This window comes from Pecten maximus, chromosome 16 (genome assembly GCF_902652985.1).
Source record: "Pecten maximus chromosome 16, xPecMax1.1, whole genome shotgun sequence".
In the NCBI taxonomy this organism is placed as follows: Eukaryota; Metazoa; Mollusca; class Bivalvia; order Pectinida; family Pectinidae; genus Pecten; species Pecten maximus.
In genome coordinates, this window is record NC_047030.1 from 29,176,701 (window position 1) to 29,202,079 (window position 25,379).

The 25,379-nt window shown below is 38.7% G+C and overlaps 1 protein-coding gene across 3 annotated transcripts in view; it reads right to left on the reverse strand.

Annotated features, from left to right (window-relative positions):
• Positions 1 to 25,379, reverse strand: part of LOC117345226 — a 44,816-nt gene that overhangs the window by 10,074 nt on the left and 9,363 nt on the right. Inside the window, exon 1 of one of the 3 annotated variants that reach the window (XM_033908249.1) lies at positions 8,714 to 8,914. The exons of the other annotated variants lie outside the window; for them this stretch is intronic. The gene's annotated coding sequence lies outside the window, so the exon portion shown is untranslated. Of the gene's footprint in view, positions 1 to 8,713; positions 8,915 to 25,379 lie in introns of those variants that run through there. 3 annotated transcript variants of the gene reach the window in all.

Below are 25,379 nucleotides of genomic sequence, written 5' to 3' on the forward strand. Positions count from 1 at the left end.
GTACCATAACAACTTAGACTAAGTCAAGGTTCTGTACCATAACAACTTAGACTAAGTCAAGGTTCTGTACCATAACAACTTAGATTAAGTCAAGGTTCTGTACCATAACAACTTAGACTAAGTCAAGGTTCTGTACCATAACAACTTAGACTAAGTCAAGGTTCTGTACCATAACAACTTAGACTAAGTCAAGGTTCTGTACCATATAACAACTTAGACTAAGTCAAGGTTCTGTACCATAACAACTTAGACTAAGTCAAGGTCTGTACCATAACAACTTAGACTAAGTCAAGGTTCTGTACCATAACAACTTAGACTAAGTCAAGGTTCTGTACCATCACAACTTAGACTAAGTCAAGGTTCTGTACCATAACAACTTAGACTAAGTCAAGGTTCTGTACCATAACAACTTAGACTAAGTCAAGGTTCTGTACCATAACAACTTAGACTAAGTCAAGGTTCTGTACCATAACAACTTAGACTAAGTCAAGGTTCTGTACCGTAACAACTTAGACTAAGTCAAGGTTCTGTACCATAACAACTTAGACTAAGTCAAGGTTCTGTACCATATAACAACTTATACTAAGTCAAGGTTCTGTACCATATAACAACTTAGACTAAGTCAAGGTTCTGTACCATATAACAACTTAGACTAAGTCAAGGTTCTGTACCATATAACAACTTAGACTAAGTCAAGGTTCTGTATCATATAACAACTTATACTAAGTCAAGGTTCTGTACCATAACAACTTAGACTAAGTCAAGGTTCTGTACCATATAACAACTTAGACTAAGTCAAGGTTCTGTACCATATAACAACTTAGGCTAAGTCAAGGTTCTGTACCATATAACAACTTAGACTAAGTCAAGGTTCTGTACCATATCACAACTTAGACTAAGTCAAGGTTCTGTACCATAACAACTTAGACTAAGTCAAGGTTCTGTACCATATAACAACTTAGACTAAGTCAAGGTTCTGTACCATATAACAACTTAGACTAAGTCAAGGTTCTGTACCATAACAACTTAGACTAAGTCAAGGTTCTGTACCATATAACAACTTAGACTAAGTCAAGGTTCTGTACCATATCACAACATAGACTAAGTCAAGGTTCTGTACCATAACAACTTAGACTAAGTCAAGGTTCTGTACCATAACAACTTAGACTAAGTCAAGGTTCTGTACCATAACAACTTAGACTAAGTCAAGGTTCTGTACCATATAACAACTTAGGCTAAGTCAAGGTTATGTACCATAACAACTTAGACTAAGTCAAGGTTCTGTACCATATAACAACTTAGGCTAAGTCAAGGTTCTGTACCATATAACAACTTAGACTAAGTCAAGGTTCTGTACCATATAACAACTTAGACTAAGTCAAGGTTCTGTACCATATAACAACTTAGACTAAGTCAAGGTTCTGTACCATATAACAACTTAGGCTAAGTCAAGGTTATGTACCATAACAACTTAGACTAAGTCAAGGTTCTGTACCATATAACAACTTAGACTAAGTCAAGGTTCTGTACCATAACAACTTAGACTAAGTCAAGGTTCTGTACCATATAACAACTTAGACTAAGTCAAGGTTCTGTACCATAACAACTTAGACTAAGTCAAGGTTCTGTACCATATAACAACGTAGACTAAGTCAAGGTTCTGTACCATAACAACTTAGACTAAGTCAAGGTTCTGTACCATAACAACTTAGACTAAGTCAAGGTTCTGTACCATATAACAACTTAGGCTAAGTCAAGGTTCTGTACCATAACAACTTAGACTAAGTCAAGGTTCTGTACCATAACAACTTAGACTAAGTCAAGGTTCTGTACCATAACAACTTAGACTAAGTCAAGGTTCTGTACCATAACAACTTAGACTAAGTCAAGGTTCTGTACCATATAACAACCTAGACTAAGTCAAGGTTCTGTACCATAACAACTTAGACTAAGTCAAGGTTCTGTACCATCACAACGTAGACTAAGTCAAGGTTCTGTACCATAACAACTTAGACTAAGTCAAGGTTCTGTACCATAACAACTTAGACTAAGTCAAGGTTCTGTACCATAACAACTTAGACTAAGTCAAGATTCTGTACCATATAATAACTTAGACTAAGTCAAGGTTCTGTACCGTAACAACTTAGGCTAAGTCAAGGTTCTGTACCATATAACAACTTAGGCTAAGTCAAGGTTCTGTACCATATAACAACTTAGGCTAAGTCAAGGTTCTGTACCATAACAACTTAGACTAAGTCAAGGTTCTGTACCATATAACAACTTAGACTAAGTCAAGGTTCTGTACCATAACAACTTAGACTAAGTCAAGGTTCTGTACCATAACAACTTAGACTAAGTCAAGGTTCTGTACCATAACAACTTAGACTAAGTCAAGGTTCTGTACCATAACAACTTAGACTAAGTCAAGGTTCTGTACCATCACAACTTAGACTAAGTCAAGGTTCTGTACCATAACAACTTAGACTAAGTCAAGGTTCTGTACCATATCAACGTAGACTAAGTCAAGGTTCTGTACCATATCAACGTAGACTAAGTCAAGGTTCTGTACCGTAACAACTTAGACTAAGTCAAGGTTCTGTACCATAACAACTTAGAATAAGTCAAGGTTATGTACCATATAACAACTTAGACTAAGTCAAGGTTCTGTACCGTCACAACGTAGACTAAGTCAAGGTTCTGTACCATAACAACTTAGACTAAGTCAAGGTTCTGTACGATAACAACTTAGACTAAGTCAAGGTTCTGTACCATAACAACTTAGACTAAGTCAAGGTTCTGTACCATAACAACTTAGACTAAGTCAAGGTTCTGTACGATAACAACTTAGACTAAGTCAAGGTTCTGTACCATAACAACCTAGACTAAGTCAAGGTTCTGTACCATAACAACCTAGACTAAGTCAAGGTTCTGTACCATAACAACCTAGACTAAGTCAAGGTTCTGTACCATAACAACTTAGACTAAGTCAAGGTTCTGTACCATAACAACTTAGACTAAGTCAAGGTTCTGTACCATAACAACCTAGACTAAGTCAAGGTTCTGTACCATAACAACTTAGACTAAGTCATGGTTCTGTACCATCACCACTTAGACTAAGTCAAGGTTGTGTACCATATAACAACTTAGACTAAGTCAAGGTTCTGTACCATAACAACTTAGACTAAGTCAAGGTTGTGTACCATAACAACTTAGACTAAGTCAAGGTTGTGTACCATAACAACTTAGACTAAGTCAAGGTTCTGTACCATAACAACTTAGACTAAGTCAAGGTTCTGTACCATCACAACGTAGACTAAGTCAAGGTTCTGTACCATAACAACTTAGACTAAGTCAAGGTTCTGTACCATAACAACTTAGACTAAGTCAAGGTTCTGTACCATATAACAACTTAGACTAAGTCAAGGTTCTGTACCATAACAACTTAGATTAAGTCAAGGTTCTGTACCATATAACAACTTAGACTAAGTCAAGGTTCTGTACCATCACAACGTAGACTAAGTCAAGGTTCTGTACCATAACAACTTAGACTAAGTCAAGGTTCTGTACCATAACAACTTAGACTAAGTCAAGGTTATGTACCATAACAACTTAGACTAAGTCAAGGTTCTGTACCATATCACAACTTAGACTAAGTCAAGGTTCTGTACCATATCACAACTTAGACTAAGTCAAGGTTCTGTACCATCACAACTTGACTAAGTCAAGGTTGTGTACCATATAACAACTTAGACTAAGTCAAGGTTCTGTACCATCACAACTTAGACTAAGTCAAGGTTGTGTACCATATAACAACTTAGACTAAGTCAAGGTTGTGTACGATAACAACTTAGACTAAGTCAAGGTTGTGTACCATATAACAACTTAGACTAAGTCAAGGTTGTGTACGATAACAACTTAGACTAAGTCAAGGTTCTGTACCATAATAACTTCAGTCATCAAATGAGCAGGTTTTTCACACAGAAGCTACATAAAAACTGCTTTGTAATCCCATCATTCCTTTATTGATTATTAGATTTGAATGTAGAGTAGTAACACTGCCTAATTACCTCCCCTAACACTGCCTAATTACCTCCCCCTAACACTGCTTAATTACCCCCCCCCCCCCCCTAACACTGCCTAATTACCTCCCCTAACACTGCCTAATTACCTCCCCTAACACTGTCTAATTACCTCCCCTAACACTGCCTAATTACCTCCCCCTAACACTGCCTAATTACCTCCCCCTAACACTGCCTAATTACCTCCCCTAACACTGCCTAATTACCTCCCCTAACACTGTCTAATTACCTCCCCTAGCACTGCCTAATTACCTCCCCCTAACACTGCCTTGTTACTTCCCCCTAACACTGCCTAATTACTTCCCCCAACATTGCCTAATTACCTCCCCTAACACTGCCTAATTACCTCCCCTTACACTGCCTAATTACCTCCACTTACACTGCCTAATTACCTCCCCTTACACTGCCTAATTACCTCCCCTTACACTGCCTAATTACCTACCCCTATCACTGCCTAATTACTTCCCCCTAACACTGCCTAATTACCTCCCCTAACACTGCCTAATTACCTCCCCTTACACTGCCTAATTACCTCCCCCTATCACTGCCTAATTACTTCCCCCTAACACTGCCTAATTACCTCCCCTTACACTGCCTAATTACCTCCCCTAACACTGCCTAATTACCTCCCCTAACACTGTCTAATTACCTTCCCTAACACTGCCTAATTACCTCCCCCTAACACTGCCTAATTACCTCCCCTTACACTGCCTAATTACCTCCCCCTATCACTGCCCAATTACTTCCCCCTAACACTGCCTAATTACCTCCCCTAACACTGCCTAATTACCTCCCCTAACACTGTCTAATTACCTCCCCTAACACTGCCTAATTATCTCCCCTAACACTGTCTAATTACCTCCCCCTAACACTGCCTAATTACCTCCCCCTAACACTGCCAAATTACGTCCCCTAACACTGTCTAATTACCTCCCCCTAACACTGCCTAATTACCTCCCCCTAACACTGCCAAATTACGTCCCCTAACACTGTCTAATTACCTCCCCCTAACACTGCCTAATAACCTCCCCCTAATACTGCCTAATTACCTCCCCCTAACACTGCCTAATTACCTCCCCCTAACACTGCCTAATTACCTCCCCTAACACTGCCTAATTACCTCCCCCTAACACTGCCTAATTACCTCCCCTAACACTGCCTAATTACCTCCCCCTAACACTGCCTAATTACCTCCCTAACACTGCCTAATTACCTCCCCTACCTCTTCCCCCTAACACTGCCTAATTACCTCCCCTAACACTGTATTATCCCCTAAACTCCATACCTCCCCTACACTGCCTAATTACCTCCCCTAAAACTGCCTAATTACCTCCCCTAACACTGCCTAATTACCTCCCCTAACACTGCCTAATTACTTCCCCTTACACTGCCTAATTACCTCCCCCTAACACTGCCTAATTACCTCCCCTTACACTGCCTAATTACTTCCCCCTAACACTGCCTAATTACCTCCACTTACACTGCCTACTTACCTCCCCTTACACTGCCTAATTACCTCCCCCTATCACTGCCTAATTACCTCCCCCTAACACTGCCTAATTACCTCCCCTAACACTGCCTAATTACCCCCCCCCCCCCCCCCCCTAACACTGTCTAATTACCTCCCATAAAACTGCCTAATTACCTCCCCTTACACTGCCTAATTACTTCCACCTAACACTGCCTAATTACTTCCCCCTAACACTGCCTTAGTATGATTCATGATAAGACATTAATCTGCAGTAACCTCAATACTCTGTCAGATCAATCTCATAATAAATATTCCTACTAAGTTGTTTACAAACAGATAGCATGACATCATTCCCACACTTGTCAAACTGCAATTACATAAAATTGTGTGTCTCAAAGGAACACAACAATACCTGATATTGAAGGTAGCTATTGGTAAATATTGAATACATTAATAACCCATATAGCACCTTCAGCTGATAGAGATCACTTATACCATCAATTACTCTTGAATTCAAATTAGCTTCATTCCATTTTACAACAAGAGGTCACAAAACACCTAATTATTCATTACAAAAAAAAAAAAAATTCTGTATATCAATACTCATGTCCACCCAAAACAAATATTTATAAGATATCTTTTTTATTTTATCTGCAGTTTACAACAAATGTCCTGACTTTAACAGTACTCCTTTTATGCGTACAGAAATGTATGAAGACCCCTGATATAGATATTTAATTCCCTAGTTTGATCCTAACACAGATACTCCAGCCAGACGAGTGTATAGCTAAATTGACTCTGTCCCCATAAAAATATGTTGTATCAATAGAAATGGGTAATTAACATATTTGTATAAATGCTCTGAGTGGCAGAGTTCCAACATCTATCTGTGCCTTGTCATTAAGGACACTGTACTTACAGTAATAGTCTCATACAGGGCTTTTTTATGTTCTAAAGAAAGAAGTTTTTCCTGTTGTTTCAATTTAAATTGATCTTGGGACATTTTCTTTTCTACATATTGGTACAGTAGTATTTCTTTATTAGATGTTTTCTGAGGTGTCTATCCTAGTAAGTCTTAGATGTTACAAACAGCCTAAATAATTTGCAAGTGCATAACATATACAGTCCTACACAGGGTTGTGACCTAGCTCACAAGTCATACACATGACAGAGACCTAGCTCACAAGTCATACACATGACAGAGACCTAGCTCACAAGTCATACACATGACAGAGACCTAGCTCACAAGTCTTACACATGACAGAGACCTAGCTCACAAGTCTTACACATGACAGAGACCTAGCTCACAAGACCTACACAGGACAGAGACCTAGCTCACAAGTCCTACACAGGACAGAGACCTAGCTCACAAGTCATACACATGACAGAGACCTAGCTCACAAGTCCTACACAGGACAGAGACCTAGCTCACAAGTCCTACACAGGACAGAGACCTAGCTCACAAGTCATACACATGACAGAGACCTAGCTCACAAGTCATACACATGACAGAGACCTAGCTCACAAGTCATACACATGACAGAAACCTAGCTCACAAGTCATACACATGACAGAGACCTAGCTCACAAGTCCTACACAGGGCTGAGACCTAGCTCACAAGTCCTACACAGGACAGAGACCTAGCTCACAAGTCATACACATGACAGAGACCTAGCTCACAAGTCCTACACAGGACAGAGACCTAGCTCACAAGTCCTACACAGGACAGAGACCTAGCTCACAAGTCATACACATGACAGAGACCTAGCTCACAAGTCATACACATGACAGAGACCTAGCTCACAAGTCATACACATGACAGAAACCTAGCTCACAAGTCATACACATGACAGAGACCTAGCTCACAAGTCATACACAGGGTTGAGACCTAGCTCACAAGTCCTACACAGGACAGAGACCTAGCTCACAAGTCCTACACAGGGCTGAGACCTAGCTCACAAGTCTTACACAGGACAGAGATCTAGCTCACAAGTCATACACATGACAGAGACCTAGCTCACAAGTCATACACATGACAGAGACCTAGCTCACAAGTCCTACACAGGACAGAGACCTAGCTCACAAGTCCTACAAAGGACAGAGATCTAGCTCACAAGTCTTACACAGGACAGAGACCTAGCTCACAAATCCTACACAGGGCTGAGACCTAGCTCACAAGTCATACACATGACAGAGACCTAGCTCACAAGTCATACACATGACAGAGATCTAGCTCACAAGTCTTACACAGGACAGAGACCTAGCTCACAAGTCCTACACAGGACAGAGACCTAGCTCACAAGTCCTACACAGGACAGAGACCTAACTCACAAGTCATACACATGACAGAGACCTAGCTCACAAGTCCTACACAGGACAGAGACCTAGCTCACAAGTCCTATACATGACAGAGATCTAGCTCACAAGTCTTACACAGGACAGAGACCTAGCTCACAAGTCCTACACATGACAGAGACCTAGCTCACAAGTCCTACAAAGGACAGAGATCTAGCTCACAAGTCTTACACAGGACAGAGACCTAGCTCACAAGTCCTACACAGGGCTGAGACCTAGCTCAGGGGCCGCGGTGGCCGAGTGGTTAAGGTGTCCCGACACTTTATCACTAGCCCTCCACCTCTGGGTTGCGAGTTCGAAACCTACGTGAGGCAGTTGCCAGGTACTGACCGTAGGCTGGTGGTTTTTCTCCGGGTACTCCGGCTTTCCTCCACCTCCAAACCTGGCACGTCCTTAAATGACCCTGGCTGTTAATAGGACGTTAAACAAAATAAACTAAACTAAACCAAAACTCAGTCCTACACAAGGTTGTGACCTAGCTCACAAGTTCTACACAAGGTCATGACATACCGATAGCTCTATCAAGTTTTTCAAAATGATTATTGGTGTAAAAGATACAGTGGTGTATTGTTAGTGGGGACACATCGGGAATTATCTGGATATGTTTGAAGCATTCTTCCACTTCAAAAGGCAGCTAGATCAGATCACAGCGTACACTAAATACCTACAAATGTATACCAGTACCATAATCAAGTTCACAGATAAATATTTCTATAATTAGAATACAATGAATCAGCTGTTTTTTTCTGTGAATTAGTCGGCCAGGTAATGATTTAGTTTTGTAAACTGACAAATTTTAATATCTTACCTTTTCCAAAGTTATCTTAAAATCCCAGAAAACAATGTAATATTTCCAAGTTTGTACAGGATTACAAACTTACAGAAGCTGGTAGATATATTTATGCATTTTTCCCACAACTCTGAACTCTATGCTTCTCAATACATGTAAAAAATGAGTGGTGTCCGAAAGGCTTGGTACTGGAGTACTCCCCGACATACTACACTGATCACTCTATTGTTGTCACCTAGCAGTAATTACCCACTCACACCCATATGTCATACACAACCCACAAAATAATAGCGAATAAATAGGAATTAAATACCATCAATGGTGTCAATATGCGGCACAATAAGGGAGTGTGTGGTATCACTTAGTGAAGGACAGGCTGGGGAAGTTATCCCATGCTAAATTTCCCTCACAGATGAAAAGAAAATTTCTAATATCCAAACATGTAGAGATTGTCTTTTTCCAAAAAACTACCACATGATATTTTTTGAGAAAATTTCATATTTAAAGATATCCGGTATGGAGATATACTTCCTAAGCTACCAGATAAAACGTTTATGAAAGATAAAATCTTTTGTCATGTAATCTTGATGACTTTGTTAATTCTCTGACAGATCACACACACTGATATAAACTCTATACCATCCCTATACTGGTGGACTGTTACATCTAAACACCTCTGTCAGTTTGGACAACAGAACCTGCCAGGTCATTCTATGTTTACAATTTTGATAGACTCGAAAACGCATGTACATATATTAAACATGTATTTTATATTGAAGAGGATATAGAGCTTAATTGTTATTATGGAGAATGTCCCTTCAGATGAAACTGACACCCCACTGACACTCAAATCATTTGTATTGTACATTTTTTATATAAAACCATATATTTTCATCGTGCTGAAGTGTTTTGTGTCAAGAATACCTTAATGACAGTAAAAGGAAGAGGATATTTCCTGTGGGAGAGACGGATCATATCACACAGTTGTACACTCCCACTGACGTCAAACATTCTACAGATCAAGTATTTGAACGCTTTTACTGAGTCAACACACAAACATGTTAACAAGGCTTAATAAGGCCTTAATGCCGTAAGTCAACATCTTCACACCCGATCTGTGTACAACAGGTGTATACCTCAGGTAGATATCAACCATTGTCAACTGAGGCCACCTTCAGGCAACTCCACACACTCGGCCCAAGTCTAGTGGTCATTCCAAGATTTACACCTGAATTATGTCTACTCCAATGACTTAGTCACAGTCAGGTGACCACTGAATGAATGTCCAGTTTCAAATGTCTCACATGTACACCTATGATTTCAAGAGGAATTGATCAATGGCATTCACAAATGTACAATGAAATCATCAACTCTCGATCATCGACACTCTTGTCACCAAAGGATAAATGCAATGACCATCCATACAAGATCTGAGTAAAATAACTCTGTTTCTTATTTTTAGGACAAAGCTCTGTTGTTGAACTTGTTTACAAATATTTAACATGTAATAGGACATTGTGTTTTGAATCCTGCCCAAGAATACATCCTACCATTCTGTCTGAGCCAGTTTCAACCACTCTGACATCCCACCATTGACTATAGGAAAAAGAAAAACTCCTGTTAGCCTGAGTCAGGTGACCTAGTCTTTGTATAAATATCTAATGATAATTCTATGTAAAATGAAATAGTGAAGTAAGATAAAGGGAAAATGATGTGGTTCATCATTGTAATGTGTAAAACAATTGACAGAAATACCTGTAAAGAGCCTTATCACTCTGTGGTAGTGGTCAGTTTGACCATTATACTTCCTACAATCATGACATGTGTTGACAATCAATTTAGCATCACCAGGCTCTTTGATTCTTGACCACTACACACCCTACAGCCACCTACTGTCCAGACTGGGTCAAGATCAATTTTCTGATTACATGGCCCTACTGGACACAGCAGGTCACACATTCTGTCACTAATGACATGTAAACAAAGACAGACAAGTCAAAGTGTCCCAGGGATGTTAACCAGTACAGTCACAGATGTCCCATGCAATTGTATACTTAATTACATTGAAAAGTTATTTCCCTGTTCTTTCTTATATAGCTTTGTCTTTAGATTAGGTTAACTTAATTAATGTTTCCTATTTAGAATTCATGCATGGCTGGGTATTAAAAGCCATGCCGGTCTAATAAACTAACTAATGTAACCCATTAGTTTTAAAGGTTTGATCACTTCAAGTAAACCATCTGGACAAATGGACTTCCTGGCCAAAATCCTACTGGGATAATTACAGGTAGATATAGTAAGTCTGTGTTAAAAGGTTTTGACAGGGGACTTGTTACTTCCTCACCTCCAGGTAGATCTAAAAGTCTTCAAATATAACAAAATTGCTAAAATGTGGTAAAATCTTTGATCATTTAGGAATTAAATCAGCAGTTCTTGGCCTTCACTGTATCATCACATCCTAAGAAAACTCTCGAATGTTATTTGTTGTGTCAGCAAGTTTTCTTCATTAAATTCTTCTTTAATTGCATTACCAAGATAAATACTTCCTAGAATATGATTTGATAATTTGGAACAGTTTCTAATCTACATCACTGCCAACACCTACAGACCAATCTCCAGTCCTCCTCACACACATACAGCTTACAGTACATTTATATAACTGTATGATGATAATGATTAAGCATTATGGAGCTATAAGTCTTTAGGTCAATGGTGATACCTGGAGTGACAAGGTCAGAGCTAGGGCTACAGACACATTGACTGGACATTACATGTTTAGAGGTCAGCTGTGGTCAGTAGAGATTTCATCCATCACCACACTGACACATACTGACCATCCATGGCCAGTTCCCACAGGGTGAGGTGTGCCCATACTAATGGCCAAATCATCCACCATATGTTTGGTGCCCTCAGGAGTGTGTAGTGTAGGCAAACAACCGCAACAACATAAAATGGTGATAAAATGTTTCTTAAAGATAAAAAGTTCTAAAACTTTCTATATATACTGCACATCTAGCTATACCTTGGGAGTAAGACAGAAAAGGAATCGCCTGGCTAGAAAAATTCTGATCAATATTGTTAACAACCACTAGTTGTTACATTAGATACAATGTACAACATTGTTTCCCACCCAATGGTTTGTTTCCCTGTATACATGCACTGTTTTACTCAAATATTTCCTGGTAAAACCGTATGTCATGGTTGCCTGAGGCCAGACTAAGAAAGTTAGACAGAAATAGGATAGACAACTTTTAATTGTTTCTGGCTTTTAAACTTAGAGCACAATACAAATTTATAATCATTTTTTTACGTTGTAAACAACATGTCCCCCAACTAGCCATAAACAACATGTCCCCCAGCTAGCCATAAACAACATGTCCCCAACTAGCCATAAACAACATGTCCCCAAACTAGCCATAAACAACATGTCCCCCAGCTAGCCATAAACAACATGTCCCCCAACTAGCTGTAAACAACATGTCCCCAACTAGCTGTAAACAACATGTCCCCCAGCTAGCCATAAGCAACAAGTCCCCCAGCTAGCCATAAACAACATGTCCCCCAACTAGCTGTAAACAACATGTCCCCAACTAGCTGTAAACAACATGTCCCCAACTAGCTGTAAACAACATGTCCCCAACTAGCTGTAAACAACATGTCCCCAACTAGCTGTAAACAACATGTCCCCCAACTAGCTGTAAACAACATGTCCCCCAACTAGCTGTAAACAACATGTCCCCAACTAGCCATAAACAACATGTCCCCAACTAGCCGTAAACAACATGTCCCCAACTAGCCATAAACAACATGTCCCCAACTAGCTGTAAACAACATGTCCCCAACTAGCTGTAAACAACATGTCCCCCAACTAGCTGTAAACAACATGTCCCCCAACTAGCTGTAAACAACATGTCCCCAACTAGCCATAAACAACATGTCCCCAACTAGCCGTAAACAACATGTCCCCAACTAGCCATAAACAACATGTCCCCAACTAGCTGTAAACAACATGTCCCCAACTAGCTGTAAACAACATGTCCCCAACTAGCCATAAACAACATGTCCCCCAGCTAGCCATAAACAACATGTCCCCCAGCTAGCCATAAACAACATGTCCCCAACTAGCTGTAAACAACATGTCCCCAACTAGCCATAAACAACATGTCCCCAACTAGCTGTAAACAACATGTCCCCAACTAGCCATAAACAACATGTCCCCCAACTAGCTGTAAATAACATGTCCCCCCAACATGTGTCCAAAGTAAAAAGCAATAGATCTAGAAGTCCTACTGTCATAAAACAGAAACTGTGTCACGGTTTGCGCATCTAAAAAGATGACTTTTCCATAACATTTAATCTGATCTATTAAACAGATACATACTAGTGAGACATCTCATCATGGTTATTAAGATATGCTCAGTAACAGTCATGTTCAAAATAAAGTCTTACTTCTTCGAATAGTGTATTCTATTCTATCTTTACTTCTCCGAATAGTGTATACCATTTCATCTTTACTTCTCAAAATAGTGTATCTTTACTTCTCAAAATAGTGTATCTTTACTTCTCCGAATAGTGTATACCATTTTATTTTTTCCCCCCAAACAGTGTATTCCATTCTATCTTTACTTCTCCGAATAGTGTATACCATTCTATCTTTACTTCTCCGAATAGTATACACCATTTCATCTTTACTTCTCTGAATAGTGTATTCCATTTTATTTTTACTTCTCCAAATAGTGTATACCATTTTATTCAAGTAAGTTTTGTTCTAGAAATCCTGATAACTCCTTGCATATGATTAAGACCTCAAGAATATTACATTATTTTCAAGTGTTCTCAAAACTATTGAACACTTGATTATAAAACATAAATGAATGTATACAACACAAATAGGTGTATCTGGTGAAATATTTCAGCTGATGGGAATGAATGAGAGTGTACCCTGTGACCCTCTCTCATTACCAATACTCTGTCTCATTTCTGTCGCCATGGCTCCTGTACACTTCAGCCTCGAGCTTCCAGTAAGTAATTCTTCTTACATCAATTTTTTGCACTTGAATCAAACACCTAGCTAACCCCAACTGCTCTTTGCTTGCACCTGGTAACCCCTATGTGTGTCACACCTCTGTCAATGGGGGGAGGCAAGACAAATGTTAAAAAGTTCTCAACAAACTTTAAAGTAGGACCTTACTTCTCTACCCGATGTCCCCTGTGAGTTGTAGCATTTTTTGTCATGCTCACTGTGTATTCAGGAGTGTTAAATTTCTACTATACAGCCGTACACATATAAGAAATAAATTAGGATTGAACTTACCTGAAAATATGGGAATGTTTTCTATAACAAGAGGCCCATGGGCCTTAACGGTCACCTGAGATTTGAAATATTTCAGTAAATTTCATTGGCCTTTTTTGGCTCGACCCATCTGTCTAAGGGATCAGTCAGGGCCAAAATGTGCATACCATTAAGCTGTCATCCCATGCTGATAATATTAGCAAAGTTAGAATGAATTCCAATCAAAATCAAACAAATGATGGTCAAAAATGTGATTTCCCTATATAAACTATACTAAAGTTTATCCCCTCCCCAGGAGGAAACGTGTGACCCCAGGGTTATGAAATTCACAATTTTGGTAAAGCACCATAAGGTAGCAGTGTACAGTAAAAATGCCAAATTCTGAAAAATATGGCACACGCTTTAGATATGTAAACATTGCCAGTTAACCTTACATATAACCTCTAATAAAGTATATATATTTGAAATCTGTACAACATTTGCAATTTTAATAGAGCTCTGAAGGATAAGTAAACTGATATTTTCTGTGATTTTTAGAGCTGTGAATACCATGGTAACAGCTTAAAAAATTCTCAAAAATTGCAAAATATTATGATATTTGACCCAAAATGGCACAATTCTCTACACAATTTTTTTTCTGAAACCTATTTAAAATTAAATATCTCTATCCCAAAGACAGAATTAATCTTGTTTGGACATATGTTGTAAATTAAGTTTTTCCGCTATCTTACCTTTTCTGTGGGCTTCCATTTTGCGCTGTAGGCGAAACTAAATTTCCTGTGTAAACACACGTTCGGAAGATCCGGATATTTAAAATCCGGAACCAATTTATTGACTTTTGTTTTAATAAATGTGGAGCCTGTATGTACTACTTCATACTGGATATACCAATTATAGTGTACATTTATTTTTTCATTTTTTATACATATCATAATACAGGAGTTATTTGCTTAACAAAAAAATTGCCCATGGCCAGGCTGTCTTACTGTGGTGTGCTACCTTATACATCACTTTTGTTAATTCTAATTTTACTAAAAAACCCATGAATGTCTAGAATATGTTCCGACGAACAAAATGACATATCGGGTTAGTGTGTATCTTTAATAGTCACCGAGTATTGCTGATTTCCCTGAGAGGTGTATTTTGACAACTTTTTCTCCCAATCCAGTAATAAGGGGAGGTAATTTTAAAGATGAAAACTCCCATAATTCTGTATATCTCTTGAATAAAGTTGTGTTTTGAGTTGAATGTGGTACTTTGAGTCTCTGTGCATGTAATCAAGCAAAAAAATACTATACAACTATCAAATTTAGCCTTGTAATATGACGTCATAGTTATCATGACGTCATCAGTAACTATGACGTCATCAGATGGTATCTATGACGTCATAAATACTCAATGGTGTCATAATAAATAACCAAATTCCTTTCCAAACCTCAGCTTAGCAACACATGCAATATTCTAACTGATAAATCATGACATGACATCCAAGATTTCAAAATGTCATGCCTATGACATTACAGTCATCTGTTTCCACCCCGGTAATTCAGATATGTACCAATGATCATATGAAAGTGTCCGCTGATCCCATTTTATGCGGAAAATGCTATTTTTTCTGCTTTACCGAAGGAAGTGACAATAATTGACAATATTGTATCAACCGTACACTCCATCAATTGAAATTACATGCTTACCAATGTATAAATAAATTGAAAATAATGGTTTCACCAAATATTTCAAAAAATAACACTTACTGTAATAGTTTCCATGGATACGGGGTAATAAATCAGGTAAAACAAACCAGAATTCAGTCTATATGGTTTGTTAGATACCCAATAAGTTATTTTGGGTTTGTTATAAAACATAGAATATCTTTTCAATTTACACTGACTCATTAACATTATGCTTAATTAACCCACCCTTAAAAAGGGTAAATATGCGAGTTACCTCCCTTGATTCCTCTAATATGACAAGCCAGATAATAAACAAGTTTTAAATTGTTTTTATGCATTTTTCAGCAATAATGAACTAAAATGAAGCTTAATCAAGCATAATTAAGCACAATTTCCAAAAAATTACATTTTTCAGCCCTTATAAGGTAGCAGTGTACAGTAAAAATGCCAAATTCTGAAAAATATGGCACACGCTTTAGATATGTAAACATTGCCAGTTAACCTTACATATAACCTCTAATAAAGTATATATATTTGAAATCTGTACAACATTTGCAATTTTAATAGAGCTCTGAAGGATAAGTAAACTGATATTTTCTGTGATTTTTAGAGCTGTGAATACCATGGTAACAGCTTAAAAAATTCTCAAAAATTGCAAAATATTATGATATTTGACCCAAAATGGCACAATTCTCTACACAATTTTTTTTCTGAAACCTATTTAAAATTAAATATCTCTATCCCAAAGACAGAATTAATCTTGTTTGGACATATGTTGTAAATTAAGTTTTTCCGCTATCTTACCTTTTCTGTGGGCTTCCATTTTGCGCTGTAGGCGAAACTAAATTTCCTGTGTAAACACACGTTCGGAAGATCCGGATATTTAAAATCCGGAACCAATTTATTGACTTTTGTTTTAATAAATGTGGAGCCTGTATGTACTACTTCATACTGGATATACCAATTATAGTGTACATTTATTTTTTCATTTTTTATACATATCATAATACAGGAGTTATTTGCTTAACAAAAAAATTGCCCATGGCCAGGCTGTCTTACTGTGGTGTGCTACCTAAGACCCTTCCATCTATGAAGAGTGTTTGATTCCACTATATCAGAGAGTATATATAGAAGAAGATTTTTGAAATTTCAGTTACAGTCAAACCTGCTGCAACAGCCACCTTGAATAAGCAGCCACCTCCGTTAAGCAGCCAGTCTGTGGTCCGCCCGATGGAAAACACTATGTTGTCTAACACAGGCAACGGCCACAAAAATCTGCCCTGAGTTGTTGTATCGTCCTGTATTAAGCCATTTTGTCCGGAAGTAGGCATCCGCGATGATCACAAAGCCAGGTATTTTTATCAAATTCATCGCGTCTTTGTTGGTTTTCATTTCAAAATACACTGTACACGGTATATTGTTATCAATATCAATAAGTGCATTATAATATGATAAATTCAATAAACTGTTGAAAAAAAAATTGGGCAATAGGCCGTTTCTTGCCACCCTGGTTTAAACAGCGACCTGTCTTAAGCAGCCAATATCTGTCGATCCCTTGGGTGGCCGCTTAATACAGGTTTGACTGTACTTTGACCCATTACATTGGTGTAGGTAATCCTTAATTAAACATCAAACAGTATCCTCAATCAATCTAAACAAACAGTAGATTTGTCAACCATACATCACCAGAAATAGATCGCTCATCAATAACATGCATGATTGATCACCGTCATTTCATGCCTGATCGTTAAGAGTACTGGTGGTCGGTCCTACAGGTAAGCTTTCCCTTTTTCTCACATACAAATATACACAGGTGGAGTAGAGGACATTTATTGTATAAGGATATCAATAAAGTTTCACATCACTGTCTGATAGTCCATAATGACTTGTGTACTTTAACAACATAACAAGTTTACTGAGTATAGCTAAACCAAAACATGTCCCCTACCCACCCTCGCTAGCTATGATTTATAAAGATCCAGCACCCTTTCGTGTTTATTTGGGAAAATAAAAAGTATATGATAAGCTTGTTAACTGATTTTAATGTAATAACAAAAGAAATTGTAATGTTAGTACTTTGACTGAGGAGCTATATAAAATGAAAGTAGAATTTTCTAAAAATAGTATGGTGTCCTAGCTTGACCCAACAACCCTGAAACTCAAACCTAAGGTACTAATTATTATGTATAAGGTACTTTATAATTGTGTGAAGCTTGATCAAGATTCCTCATGATATGAAGCTGCTAGCGCACTGACGAGGATTTTGTAAAAAATAATGGTGACTTCAACCCATCAACTCAAACTTGTCTCAGGTATATCATTGTCCTAACCCTGGAACTCAAACTTGTCTCAGGTATATCATTGTCCTAACCCTGAAACTCAAACTTGTCTCAGGTATATCATTGTCCTAACCCTGAAACTCAAACTTGTCTCAGGTATATCATTGTCCTAACCCTGAAACTCAAACTTGTCTCAGGTATATCATTGTCCTAACCCTGGAACTCAAACTTGTCTCAGGTATATCATTGTCCTAACCCTGAAACTCAAACTTGTCTCAGGTATATCATTGTCCTAACCCTGAAACTCAAACTTGTCTCAGGTATATCATTGTCCTAACCCTGAAACTCAAACTTGTCTCAGGTATATCATTGTCCTAACCCTGGAACTCAAACTTGTCTCAGGTATATCATTGTCCTAACCCTGAAACTCAAACTTGTCTCAGGTATATCATTGTCCTAAACCTGGAACTCAAACTTGTCTCAGGTATATCATTGTCCTAACCCTGGAACTCAAACTTGTCTCAGGTATATCATTGTCCTAACCCAACAACTCAAACTTGTCTCAGGTATATCATTGTCCTAACCCTGGAACTCAAACTTGTCTCAGGTATATCATTGTCCTAACCCTGGAACTCAAACTTGTCTCAGGTATATCATTGTCCTAACCCTGAAACTCAAACTTGTCTCAGGTATATCATTGTCCTAACCCTGGAACTCAAACTTGTCTCAGGTATATCATTGTCCTAACCCTGAAACTCAAACTTGTCTGAGATATATCATTGTCCTAACCCTGGAACTCAAACTTGTCTCAGGTATATCATTGTCCTAACCCTGAAACTCAAACTTGTCTGAGATATATCATTGTCCTAACCCTGGAACTCAAACTTGTCTCAGGTATATCATTGTCCTAACCCTGGAACTCAAACTTGTCTCAGGTATATCATTGTCCTAACCCTGGAACTCAAACTTGTCTGAGATATATCATTGTCCTAACCCTGGAACTCAAACTTGTCTCAGGTATATCATTGTCCTAACCCTGGAACTCAAACTTGTCTCAGGTATATCATTGTCCTAACCCTGGAACTCAAACTTGTCTCAGGTATATCATTGTCCTAACCCAACAACTCAAACTTGTCTCAGGTATATCATTGTCCTAACCCTGGAACTCAAACTTGTCTCAGGTATATCATTGTCCTAACCCAACAACTCAAACTTGTCTCAGGTATATCATTGTCCTAACCCTGGAACTCAAACTTGTCTCAGGTATATCATTGTCCTAAACCTGGAACTCAAACTTGTCTGAGGTATATCATTGTCCTAACCCTGGAACTCAAACTTGTCTGAGATATATCATTGTCCTAACCCAACAACTCAAACTTGTCTGAGGTATATCATTGTCCTAACCCTGGAACTCAAACTTGTCTCAGGTATATCATTGTCCTAACCCTGAAACTCAAACTTGTCTCAGGTATATCATTGTCCTAACCCTGGAACTCAAACTTGTCTGAGGTATATCATTGTCCTAACCCAACAACTCAAACTTGTCTGAGGTATATCATTGTCCTAACCCTGGAACTCAAACTTGTCTCAGGTATATCATTGTCCTAACCCTGGAACTCAAACTTGTCTGAGGTATATCATTGTCCTAACCCTGGAACTCAAACTTGTCTCAGATATATCATTGTCCTAACCCTGAAACTCAAACTTGTCTCAGGTATATCATTGTCCTAACCCTGGAACTCAAACTTGTCTCAGGTATATCATTGTCCTAACCCTGGAACTCAAACTTGTCTTAGGTATATCATTGTCCTAACCCTGGAACTCAAACTTGTCTCAGGTATATCATTGTCCTAACCCTGGAACTCAAACTTGTCTCAGGTATATCATTGTCCTAACCCTGAAACTCAAACTTGTCTGAGATATATCATTGTCCTAACCCTGGAACTCAAACTTGTCTCAGGTATATCATTGTCCTAACCCTGGAACTCAAACTTGTCTGAGGTATATCATTGTCCTAACCCTGGAACTCAAACTTGTCTCAGGTATATCATTGTCCTTACCCTGAAACTCAAACTTGTCTCAGGTATATCATTGTCCTAACCCTGGAACTCAAACTTGTCTCAGGTATATCATTGTCCTAACCCTGGAACTCAAACTTGTCTCAGGTATATCATTGTCCTAACCCTGGAACTCAAACTTGTCTGAGATATATCATTGTCCTAAACCTGGAACTCAAACTTGTCTCAGGTATATCATTGTCCTAACCCTGGAACTCAAACTTGTCTGAGATATATCATTGTCCTAACCCTGGAACTCAAACTTGTCTCAGGTATATCATTGTCCTAACCCTGGAACTCAAACTTGTCTCAGGTATATCATTGTCCTAACCCTGGAACTCAAACTTGTCTGAGATATATCATTGTCCTAACCCTGAAACTCAAACTTGTCTCAGGTATATCATTGTCCTAACCCTGGAACTCAAACTTGTCTGAGGTATATCATTGTCCTAACCCTGGAACTCAAACTTGTCTGAGGTATATCATTGTCCTAACCCAACAACTCAAACTTGTCTCAGATATATCATTGTCCTAACCCTGGAACTCAAACTTGTCTCAGGTATATCATTGTCCTAACCCTGGAACTCAAACTTGTCTCAGGTATATCATTGTCCTAACCCAACAACTCAAACTTGTCTCAGGTATATCATTGTCCTAACCCTGGAACTCAAACTTGTCTCAGGTATATCATTGTCCTAACCCTGGAACTCAAACTTGTCTCAGGTATATCATTGTCCTAACCCTGGAACTCAAACTTGTCTCAGGTATATCATTGTCCTAACCCTGAAACTCAAACTTGTCTCAGGTATATCATTGTCCTAACCCTGGAACTCAAACTTGTCTCAGGTATATCATTGTCCTAACCCTGGAACTCAAACTTGTCTCAGGTATATCATTGTCCTAACCCTGGAACTCAAACTTGTCTGAGGTATATCATTGTCCTAACCCTGGAACTCAAACTTGTCTCAGGTATATCATTGTCCTAACCCTGGAACTCAAACTTGTCTCAGGTATATCATTGTCCTAACCCTGGAACTCAAACTTGTCTCAGGTATATCATTGTCCTAACCCTGAAACTCAAACTTGTCTCAGGTATATCATTGTCCTAACCCTGAAACTCAAACTTGTCTCAGGTATATCATTGTCCTAACCCTGGAACTCAAACTCGTCTGAGATATATCATTGTCCTAACCCTGAATCTCAAACTTGTCTCAGGTATATCATTGTCCTAAACCTGGAACTCAAAGTTGTCTCAGGTATATCATTGTCCTAACCCTGAATCTCAAACTTGTCTGAGATATATCATTGTCCTAACCCTGGAACTCAAACTTGTCTGAGGTATATCATTGTCCTAACCCTGGAACTCAAACTTGTCTGAGATATATCATTGTCCTAACCCTGGAACTCAAACTTGTCTCAGGTATATCATTGTCCTAACCCTGAAACTCAAACTTGTCTGAGATATATCATTGTCCTAACCCTGGAACTCAAACTTGTCTCAGGTATATCATTGTCCTAACCCTGGAACTCAAACTTGTCTCAGGTATATCATTGTCCTAACCCTGAAACTCAAACTTGTCTCAGGTATATCATTGTCCTAAACCTGGAACTCAAACTTGTCTCAGGTATATCATTGTCCTAAACCTGGAACTCAAAGTTGTCTCAGGTATATCATTGTCCTAACCCTGGAACTCAAACTTGTCTCAGGTATATCATTGTCCTAAACCTGGAACTCAAAGTTGTCTCAGGTATATCATTGTCCTAACCCTGAATCTCAAACTTGTCTGAGATATATCATTGTCCTAACCCTGGAACTCAAACTTGTCTCAGGTATATCATTGTCCTAACCCTGGAACTCAAACTTGTCTCAGGTATATCATTGTCCTAACCCTGAAACTCAAACTTGTCTCAGGTATATCATTGTCCTAACCCTGGAACGCAAACTTGTCTCAGGTATATCATTGTCCTAACCCTGGAACTCAAACTTGTCTCAGGTATATCATTGTCCTAACCCTGGAACTCAAACTTGTCTCAGGTATATCATTGTCCTAAACCTGGAACTCAAACTTGTCTCAGGTATATCATTGTCCTAACCCTGGAACTCAAACTTGTCTCAGGTATATCATTGCCCTAACCCTGGAACTCAAACTTGTCTCAGGTACATTTATATCATTGTCCTAACCCTGGAACTCAAACTTGTCTCAGGTATATCATTGTCCTAACCCTGGAACTCAAACTTGTCTCAGGTATATCATTGTCCTAAACCTGGAACTCAAACTTGTCTCAGGTATATCATTGTCCTAACCCTGGAACTCAAACTTGTCTCAGGTATATCATTGTCCTAACCCTGGAACTCAAACTTGTCTGAGATATATCATTGTCCTAACCCTGGAACTCAAACTTGTCTCAGGTATATCATTGTCCTAACCCTGGAACTCAAACTTGTCTCAGGTATATCATTGTCCTAACCCTGGAACTCAAACTTGTCTGAGATATATCATTGTCCTAACCCTGGAACTCAAACTTGTCTCAGGTATATCATTGTCCTAAACCTGGAACTCAAACTTGTCTCAGGTATATCATTGTCCTAACCCTGGAACTCAAACTTGTCTCAGGTATATCATTGTCCTAACCCTGGAACTCAAAGTTGTCTCAGGTATATCATTGTCCTAACCCTGGAACTCAAACTTGTCTCAGGTATATCATTGTCCTAACCCTGGAACTCAAACTTGTCTGAGATATATCATTGTCCTAACCCTGGAACTCAAACTTGTCTCAGGTATATCATTGTCCTAACCCTGGAACTCAAACTTGTCTCAGGTATATCATTGTCCTAACCCTGGAACTCAAACTTGTCTCAGGTATATCATTGTCCTAACCCTGGAACTCAAACTTGTCTGAGGTATATCATTGTCCTAACCCTGGAACTCAAACGTGTCTCAGGTATATCATTGTCCTAACCCTGAAACTCAAACTTGTCTCAGGTATATCATTGTCCTAACCCTGAAACTCAAACTTGTCTCAGGTACATTTATATCATTGTCCTAACCCTGGAACTCAAACTTGTCTGAGATATATCATTGTCCTAACCCTGGAACTCAAACTTGTCTCAGGTATATCATTGTCCTAACCCTGGAACTCAAACTTGTCTGAGATATATCATTGTCCTAACTCTGGAGCTCAAACTTGTCTCAGGTATATCATTGTCCTAACCCTGGAACTCAAACTTGTCTGAGGTATATCATTGTCCTAACCCTGGAACTCAAACTTGTCTCAGGTATATCATTGTCCTAACCCTGAAACTCAAACTTGTCTCAGGTATATCATTGTCCTAACCCTGGAACTCAAACTTGTCTCAGGTATATCATTGTCCTAACCCTGGAACTCAAACTTGTCTCAGGTATATCATTGTCCTAACCCTGGAACTCAAACTTGTCTCAGGTATATCATTGTCCTAACCCAACAACTCAAACTTGTCTCAGGTATATCATTGTCCTAACCCTGAAACTCAAACTTGTCTCAGGTATATCATTGTCCTAACCCAACAACTCAAACTTGTCTCAGGTATATCATTGTCCTAACCCTGAAACTCAAACTTGTCTCAGGTATATCATTGTCCTAACCCAACAACTCAAACTTGTCTGAGATAAATAAGTAATTGTGTGAATTTTGATCAAAATCTTTCAAGAAAGTCACATGCCATGCGGAGCAATTAGGGTAAAAAGCCTTGTCCAAGGACAAATCTACGACAGCACAGTTCGGCCGGTTTCTCAGCTTTCCGAGAGACAAAAACTGACACGGGTAAGGAGTGTTGAACCATATTGCTTCTCGGACCTTCACCTGAGGTTATGTGCTCGGGGGTTCTAACTGAATGGGCTATCATGGCCCCTCATGTAAAAGGATGACATCAGAGATCCTGGTTCCATACCTGTCAGGGCACATTACAAGAATAAGAAAATGTAAACTTTATTTATTTTACAACAATTACGAAACAAGTTATATTAACTTATATTAATCACGCTTGTTGGGCCTGATGGAAGCGCCCGAGGGGTCTTACTGTTGGAGGAAACTGGAGTACCAGGGAAAACCCACGTGGTTGGGCAGGTGACCCCATACCTTTTCACGTCCGATTGGGGAATCGAACCCCGGCTGCCTAGGTGAAAGGCAATGTGTTACCACTGTGCCACCCGACCACCCTGGAAGCAGTTTTCCCTGTTCTTTCACAATCACTAGGATACGTAGTCCAACTGAATGCTGTAGTATGTGACTCACAGAAACACCTTTCTGTGTACCAAACCACTTGATTTTAGTGTTATATAAATCATGTATATAATTAATAACGTCCTGTTACCACAACTCATCCACAACTACCTAGCAACGTGTTGATTCATTTTAAAAACTATTCTTAAGTTGACTATTACCAGTAAATGAATTGGCAAATCCCAGGTGGTGGACTAGAAGGTCACCGACTTCTAAGGTCATTCTAATGCATGGCTTGTAGCATAAACAGTTTTATATCTCATGCAGACTTGCAACTAAGATCACAGACCTTATTTTGTTTATGTGCGTGCACCTCAATCAATCTATTGATATCACCCAACAATCACCAGCACCAATATATATATATATAGGTATTGATATTAGATGTTCAACAAAACATGAGGCCCAATGAGCCTGTATTGCTCATCTGATGCAACTTTGAAGTTGATCTAGGTACTTTATGTTGATGCTAAGCTGATTACCAGTACGTATATTCAAATATGAAAGTAGGTTTCATTTAAATACATGTGTACATATGTAGCCCTTGGTCCCAGCAAACTACCGGTCAAATATCATGGCCCTAGCTCTCTTGCTTATACAGGAAAAAAACCCATTAAACCCATTTATCTTAATGACCTTGACCTTGGTAAAAGCTGTATTCCAGAATTATAGCTCACCCTGCCCATAGGGTGCACAGTGTACAACGAGTCTCCCTATAGGTATGAAGCAAATACAAAAGCAATCATTTGGATTAAAGAATATATACAGGTAATAATCACATAAAGTTTGACCTCAACAATGTAATGTATTTTGAAAGTATATATTCTTTGTTCCATTTATAGTTACAGCAACCTTGACATTAACATTAGAACCTTTTTTTTAATTTGCCGATTGAACATTTGCAAACCAGTGTATCACGCCATATAAAATTTTAGAAAAAGCTGATGGACAGAGATCTACAGTAATATCTGGATAAGAGTAAAATATTTTGTAAATCTACAAAGTACTTCCAAAACAAATCGTTGTTCAACAAAGCTATTTTAAACAGTTTTATCAGTTTGATCTCCCCAGTCTAAAACTTATATACAGTGAACAATTATCAACAGGAATTTTTTTACACAA